The 7882-nt window shown below is 37.6% G+C and overlaps 1 pseudogene across 1 annotated transcript; it reads right to left on the reverse strand.

Moving 5' to 3' along the window:
- Positions 1 to 392: 392 nt before the first annotated feature.
- Positions 393 to 929, reverse strand: LOC308420878 (large ribosomal subunit protein uL2-like; annotated as a pseudogene). The gene has a single exon. The product of its transcript is annotated as a large ribosomal subunit protein uL2-like (transcript).
- Positions 930 to 7882: the final 6953 nt, after the last annotated feature.

The raw sequence follows: 7882 nt of genomic DNA on the forward strand, positions 1-7882 counted from the left end.
AACAATATCAACCAACCAATTCCCCCAGAGCTCCCAGGGTTTTAACCACCAACCAAAGAGAACACAAGGAGGGACCCATGGCCCCATATGTAGCAGAGGATGGCATTGTCTGGCATCAGTAGGAGGAGAAGCACTTGGTCCTGAGAAGGCTTGCTGCCCCAGGGTAGGGAAATGTATGGGGTGATGTAGAAGTTGGTGGGTGGGAGGCAGAGCATCCTCATAGAAGCAAGGGGAGGGGAGGTGGGAGAGGAGGCTACCAGGAAAGGGAATAACATTTGAAATGTAAATACATAAAATATCTAATAAAAAGTGTATAAAAACCTCTAGCCCATCTTCCTATACACTTATTTTTTTTTATTAGCCAAAGTACGTACTTTATTAGCTCCTAAACTCTAGTTCTCTTTCTCCTGTACAGTTTTGGTTCAGCGTAGCGGTCCGGTTCAGCGGGCAGCAATGAGACCTAATTTACACTGAGAAGGGGCATTTCTTCGGATAGTGGAGGGCTTACTAATGTTCTGGTGGTTACTACCTCCAAAAGGATGCTTCACAGGACACATGACCACACCCTGCACACGTGGACAACAGTTTCCCTTTGCCTCGTACTTGTGGTCATCACAGCCAGCTTTTAGGATAGGCTTGTCAATTCTGTCCCCACCAGCTCCACAACACCAACCCCAACCCTGTTGGCATAGAAAATGACCTTCTTGGACCCTGAAGGTAGCTTCAGTCGAGTCTTCTTGGTCATGTGGGACATAACTCTGGCGTAGTTTCCGGAGGGTCTTGCCAGTTTGCCCCTGTCCCCAGGCTTCTGCTCCAGACAACACCTCAGGCACGGTGCCCGCAGGCAAAACATTGCCGACATTCTGCTGACCCTTCTTGCCTCAGTACACAAACTGTCGGGTGTGGACTCCCTCTGCTGCGACGGACATTTCTTCTGCTTCTTGAATCGGTAAAAAATCAGGAGAAATCACTTTCGCGAGGGGAGCACCTCAGCCAGGGTCCCACAGCGGGTCCACAGCACGCACGTTAAACACACCATTAGTTTTAGACTACACTTTCATTATCACAGTTCTTGCAGAGTTTTAGGAAACTATATGTCTCTGAAATAGATTTGTAAAAGTTGTCACAAAGAAGTAACAGCTATAAAACTCCACTAAAATGCATCAGTAATTTTGTACATGTAATGTTGTTTCTCAAAGATTATTGTAAGGAAAGGCTGGCTGTATTATCCATTATAATACTTGGAATTATGTTTCATCTAATATCATAGCAACATTACAAAGGATGAAAGATAATGTTATAGTTTTTTCCTTCCTAGAGACTGTATATGCAAAAGGATAAGACTAATCATTTATCATTTCATTGTTACATTGATAAAAAACATTTTCATCTTTTGTATACATAATAGTATTACACACACACACACACACACACACACACACACACATATATGGCCCTATAAATTTTCCCAGTGTCAGTCCAACCTGGGATTTTTGTGTATTCTATGTGATGTAACATGTTGCTAAAATTCAAAATAAAAATTTAAAACATGGGAATCACATTAAGATACGCTACTCATCAGTCACTTAACCTCTGACCTTTGAAAATACTTATTTATGTATTAAATAGGACAAGGAGTTTTGCTCTGCTGTTCTTCATTTAGTTGAAATACTAGAATAAAATGATAGTAATATATGTAGTTATTTTCAACTTCCAATGCTTTTCTCCAAAATAAAACTAAATTATTGAAGACTTATTTTCTTCCACGTTGGAAAAAGACTCCCTCTTAATCTACATATTATATCAAAAAATTAAACATGTTCAGCTGTGATCTAAGCAAGGTTATTATCATTTAGTTAATTTCTAATTGATAATAAAAAAATACATTGATTAACAAAAATTGGATCCTCACTTGGACCAACAGAGGCATGAAAATTAAGTAAATGCAGTCAGCTTGGTACCTCTGTCCTTGTTCTCAGACTCGACGGTCTATGTGAATATACAGGCTAATTATTGTAAGAGCTGGTAACACGTAGCCTCTGTCAGCCCCTCGAGGTGGCAGGCACAGAGGTCAGATACCAGGGATCCTCTCCTGTCAGCTTCTGTTAGATCCTAATTGTGAAATGGCATCTGGAACTCTTCAGTCAACAGCCTCAATCTGAGGCCACTTTAAATTCTACAAACATTGACACCTTAACCACCTGATAAGTCACCCAATGTAGGAGAAATTACTCCATGACAGGAAATGAGACACAAGCCCCACCTCACCACAGTGTTGGGAAAGAATGATGTCTCAGGAAAATAGTTTCTGGTTAGGAGCAGCTTGACACCAACTGCTCAATTATTTCTTACCCTCTCTACTGCAGCAGTGTTTCTTCTTTTTTTTAACAACTTTATTTTACAAAACAAAGATAAATGTACAGATTTTAAGCATTTTCTGCATAAAATTATAAAATACATTTTTGTCAGTACTTTTTTTCAGATTTTAAAATAATTTTTACATAAAACTGTATGATTATATTTGTTAGTCAGTACTTGAATTTTTTAAAGGTTTGATAGTATGCATTGAAAACTTAATAGTTACAATGAGCATAAAGTACATGTAAAACAAAATGTAACATGGAAATAGTCAAAGTTTTCTTGTTGTATAATGATTTTTTGGTTTTGTTTTGTTTTGTTTTCTTTATTTCTTGAACTTCATTCAGTCTGTGAGTTGTTTCTGGGGCAGTGCGAGCCTCTGGGGTTAGCATCCCAATATCAGTGACTGCATATTATGTCTGTTCTTTTGAGACTGGGTTATCTCACTCAGGATGATATTCTCTAGATGCAGCCATTTTCTTAAGAATTTGGTCAAGTCATTGTTTCTGGTGGCTGAGTAGTATTCCATTGTGTAAATGTACCAAAATTTTTGTATCCATTCATCTTCTGAAGAACATCTGGGTTCTTTCCAGCTTCTGGCTATTATAAATAGAGCTGCTATGAACATTGTGGTGCATATATCTTTGTTATGTACTAAGGTGTCTCTGGGGTATATGCCCAGAAGTGGAATAGCTGGGTCTTCAGGTAATATTATGTCCAATTTTCTGAGGTATCACCAGACTGATTTCCAGAGTGGTTGTATTAGTTTGCAACCCTACAAACAGTGGAGAAGTGTTACTCTTTCTCCGCAACCTCGCCATCATCTGTTGTCATCTGAGTTTTGGATCTTGGCCAATCTGACTGGTGTGAGGTGGAATCTCAGGGTTGTTTTGATTTGCATTTCCCTAATAGCTAAGGATGTCGAGCACTTCCTCAGATATTTCTCAGCCATTCAATATTCCTCAACTGAGAACATTTTGTTTAGCTCTGTACCCCATTTTTTAATAGGGTTATTTGATTCTCTGGTGTCTAGCTTTTTGAGTTCTTTGTATACCTTAGATATTAGGCCTCTATCTGATGTGGAGTTGGTAAAAATCTTTTCCCATTCTGTTGGCTGCTGTTTTGTTTTCTTGACAGTGTCCTTAGCCTTACAGAAACTTTGCAATCTCATTAAATCCCATTTGTTAAACTTTGACCTTAGAGCTTGAGCCATTGGTGTTTTGTTCAGAAAATATTCTCCTGTGCCTACAAGTTCTAAAGTTTTCCCTACTTTCTCATCTAATAGTTTCAGTGTATCTGGTTTAATATGGAGATCTTTGATCCACTTACACTTGAGCTTTGTACAAGGAGATAAGAAAGGGTCTATTTTCATTCTTTTGCATATTGAGTGCCAGTTGGACCAGGACCATTTGTTGAATAGGCTGTCCTTTTTCCATTGAATGTTTATGGCTCCTTTGTCAAAAATCAGGTGATCATATATATGAGGGCTCATTTCTGGATCTTCTATTCTATTCCATTGATCCACATGCCAATTTCTGTACCAGTATGATGCAGTTTTCAACACAATTTTCTTGTAATATAGCTTGAGGTAAGGGATAGTGATTCCCGCAGATGTTTTCTTGTTGTTGAGGATGGATTTCGCTATTCTAGGTCTTTTGTTATTCCATATGAAATTGCACATTGAGCTTTCCAATTCCATGAAGAACTGTGTTGGAATTTTGATGGGGATTGCTTGAATCTGTAGATTGCTTTTGGAAGGATGGCCATTTTTAAAATGTTGATCTTTCCAATCCATGAGCATGGGAGATCTTTCCATTTTCTGAGATCCTCCTCAATTTCCTTCTTTAGAGGTTTGTAGTTCTTGTCATACAGGTCCTTCACTTGCTTAGTTAGAGTCACACCAAGGTATTTCATAGTTTTTGTGACAATTGTGATGGGTACCTTTTCCTTAATTTCTTTCTCCACATATTTGTCCTTTGAGTATAGGAAGGCTACTGATTTGTTTGAGTTGATTTTGTATCCAGCCACTTTGCTGAACTTGTTTATCAGCTTTAAAAGTTCGCTGGTGGAATTTGTTGGGTCACTTAAGTACACTATCATGTCATCGGCAAAGAGTGATGTTTTTATCTCTTCCTTTCCGATTTGTATCCCCTTGATCTCCTTTTGCTGTCTAATTGCTCCAACCAGGACTTCCAGTACTATGTTGAATAGGTAGGGGGAGAGTGGGCAGCCTTGTCGAGTCCCTGATTTTAGTGGGATTGCTTCAAGGTTCTCACCATTAAGTTTGATGTTGGCTGTTGGTTTGCTGTATATTGCTTTTATTATGTTTAAGTATGGACCTTGGATTCCTGTTCTTTTCAGGACTTTTAACATGAAGGGGTGTTGAATTTTGTCAAATGCTTTCTCAGCATCTTGTCAGATGACCACGTGGTTTTGTTCTTTGAGTTTGTTTATATGGTGGATTAAGTTGATGGATTTCCTTATATTAAACCATCCCTGCATCACAGGAATGAAGCCTACAGCACTACAACGAATTATAGGTTGAAAACCCAATACAATGAGGGAAAATAAAGCCTAGTAAAAACAAGAAAACTCCTAAACAATAAAAATAAAAGAAGAAAAAGACACAGACACAGCTCAACCCACAAAAGCTATAATGGAAGGAAACAGAAACAACTATTCCTTGATATCTATTAACATAAATGGACTCAACTCCCCAATAAAGAGACATAGGCTATCAGACTGGATACATAAACAAAATCCAGCCTTTTGCTGCATACAGGAAACTCATCTCAGAGACAAAGACAGACACAATCTCAGAGTAAAAAGGTGGGAAAAAAACTTCCAAGCAAACAGCCCCAAGAAGCAAGCTGGAGTGGCTATTCTAATATCGAATAAAATAAATTTCCTACCAAAAGTTATCAAAAAAGTTAAGAAAGGACAGTTTTTACTCATTACAGGGGAAATCTGTCAGGAGGAACTCTCAATTTTTAACATATATGCTCTAAATAAACAAGCACCCACATTCATAAAAGAAACCCTACTAAAGCTCAAAAAATACATTTCACCCCACACAATAATAGTGGGAGACTCTAACACCCCAACTCACCAATGGACAGATCATGGAAACAGAAACTGAACAAGGACACTGCAAAACTAGCAGAAACTTTGAACTAACTAGAATTAATAAATATATACAGAACATATCATCCTAAAGTAAAAGAATACACCTTCTTCTCAGCACCCCATGGCACCTTCTCGAAAATTGACCACATAATTGGACACAGAACGAGCCTCAATCGATATAAGAAGATTGAAATACTCCCATGCATCCTCTCAGATCACCATGGTCTATGGCTGGTCTTTAACAACAACAAAGATAACAAAATGCCCACGTACACATGGAAACTAAACAACGCTCTGTTAAAGGATAGCAGGGTCAAAGAAGAAATAAAAAAAGAAATTAAGGACTATCTAGAATTCAACGAAACGAAAACACAAGATACCCAAACCTATGGGATGCAATGAAAGCAGTACTGAGAGGAAAACTCATAGCCTTAAGTGCTTCCAAAAAGAAACTCGAGAGAGCTTACATCAGCAACCTGACAGCACAGCTAAAAGCCCTAGAACAAAAGGAAGCAGATATACCCAAGAAGAGTAGATGGCAAGAAATAATCAAAATTAGGGCAGAAATAAGCCAAATAGAAACAAAAGGAACCATTGAAAAAATCAACAAAACCAAGAGATGGTTCTTTGAGAAAATCAACAAGATTAATAAACCCATAGCCAGACTAACTAGAGGGCAAAGAGAGAGTATACAAATTAACAAAATCAGAAAGGAAAGTGGAGACATAACAACTGAAACTGAGGAAATTCAAGAAATCATCAGATCCTACTACAAAAACTTATACTCCACAAATTGGAAAATCTGGAGGAAATGGACAAATTCCTAGACAGATTCAAGATCCCAAAGTTAAACCAGGACCAAGTAAACCATCTACATAACCCTATAACACCTAAAGAAATAGAAGAAATCATCAAAAGCCTCCCAACCAAAAATAGCCCAGGTCCAGACGGGTTCAGTGCAGAATTTTATCAGACATTTATTGCGAATATAATACCAATAACTCTCCAAACTATTCCAAAAGATAGAGTCAGATGGAATACTACCCAACTCATTTTTTGAGGCTACAATAACCCTCGTACCTAAACTACACAAAGAACCTACAAGGAAAGAGAACTTGACGAATCTCACTTATGAACATTGACGCAAAAATACTCAACAAAATCCTTGCAAACCAATTCCAAGAACACATCAAAGCATTTCTTCTTTTTAAACTTAAGGGTCACCTGCGTACCCCAAATCTAGCTCAAATATTTGATCACATTCATCCCCTCCCAGCATCCTTCCTTTCAGTACTAATTCCTTCTGATTTGTATGGAGTCTATGGATACAGCTGGGACTTCCCCAGAAGTCCTTTCAGGGCTCGGCCTCCAGATAAAACCTATTTCAATTGTCAAGTAGTAATAAGTGATTTCTGATCATTTTTAACAATAAGGAAAATGTAAATTAAAACAACTTTAACGTTTGTATATTATCCAGACAGAATGGTTCAGATCAAAGGAACAACTGATAGCTAATGTTGGTGGTGACATGGGGCAAGCTGAGCCTTCATTTATTCATTCCTTTGTGGCAGTAGTGCACATAGGTCTGCCAATCAGTATGGACAAATCTCCAAGAAAAATAAAATCTGCCAAATGCCCAATTTATACCACATTTTCATATATGCTCAAAGCTCTCAATATTCTACTCCACAGAACTTGCTCAGCCAGGTTTCTTGTATTACTTTCTCAGTAGTTAGAAAATGGAAACCTACATATCCTTAGACCTATGAATGGATAAACAAAAATATAGTAAATGTGGAATTCTATTCACCTGTAATATTATGAGACAAAATCTTTTGTATACTTGTTGAGATATTATTTGTTACAATCAATTTTACAATTTAAATATGTTTTAAATGATACATTTTTATTAATTTTTGAGAATTCCTCACTCGTACTCCCCAATTCTGCGATAGTCTCTCACCTGCTTGGTACACTTTCTTTATATTTTATTTGTTTTTGAAGAAAACATCTCACAGCACATATTCTTCTTCTCTGTATCTACAATATTTCTTTGACCCCATCCTAGATGCTTTCCAATACCATATAATTTATGTTCTGAATTCTTCCATTGGTGTTTGGTATATCATGGTTAGTTCGATCTCTGCATTTTAACTAATTTGGCTTTCTGTGATGACTGCACCCTAAAGAGGATTCTTTGTTGAGTGGTGAAAGGTACACTTACCTGCTGATGTATAGAAAAATACTTAATCATTTCAAAAATCTATGCATTTAGGGTGAAGAGAAGATGCAGAAGATGCTTATTCTATTTTGAAAGAATCAGGATGTTTTTCTCAGGAGCCATACAACATGGTTGTAACTCTAGCTCTAGGGAATATCATGCTTTTGTTTGCAAGTC

The sequence above is a fragment of the Micromys minutus genome (assembly GCF_963924665.1).
Source record: "Micromys minutus genome assembly, chromosome: 5".
Lineage (NCBI taxonomy): Eukaryota > Metazoa > Chordata > Mammalia > Rodentia > Muridae > Micromys > Micromys minutus.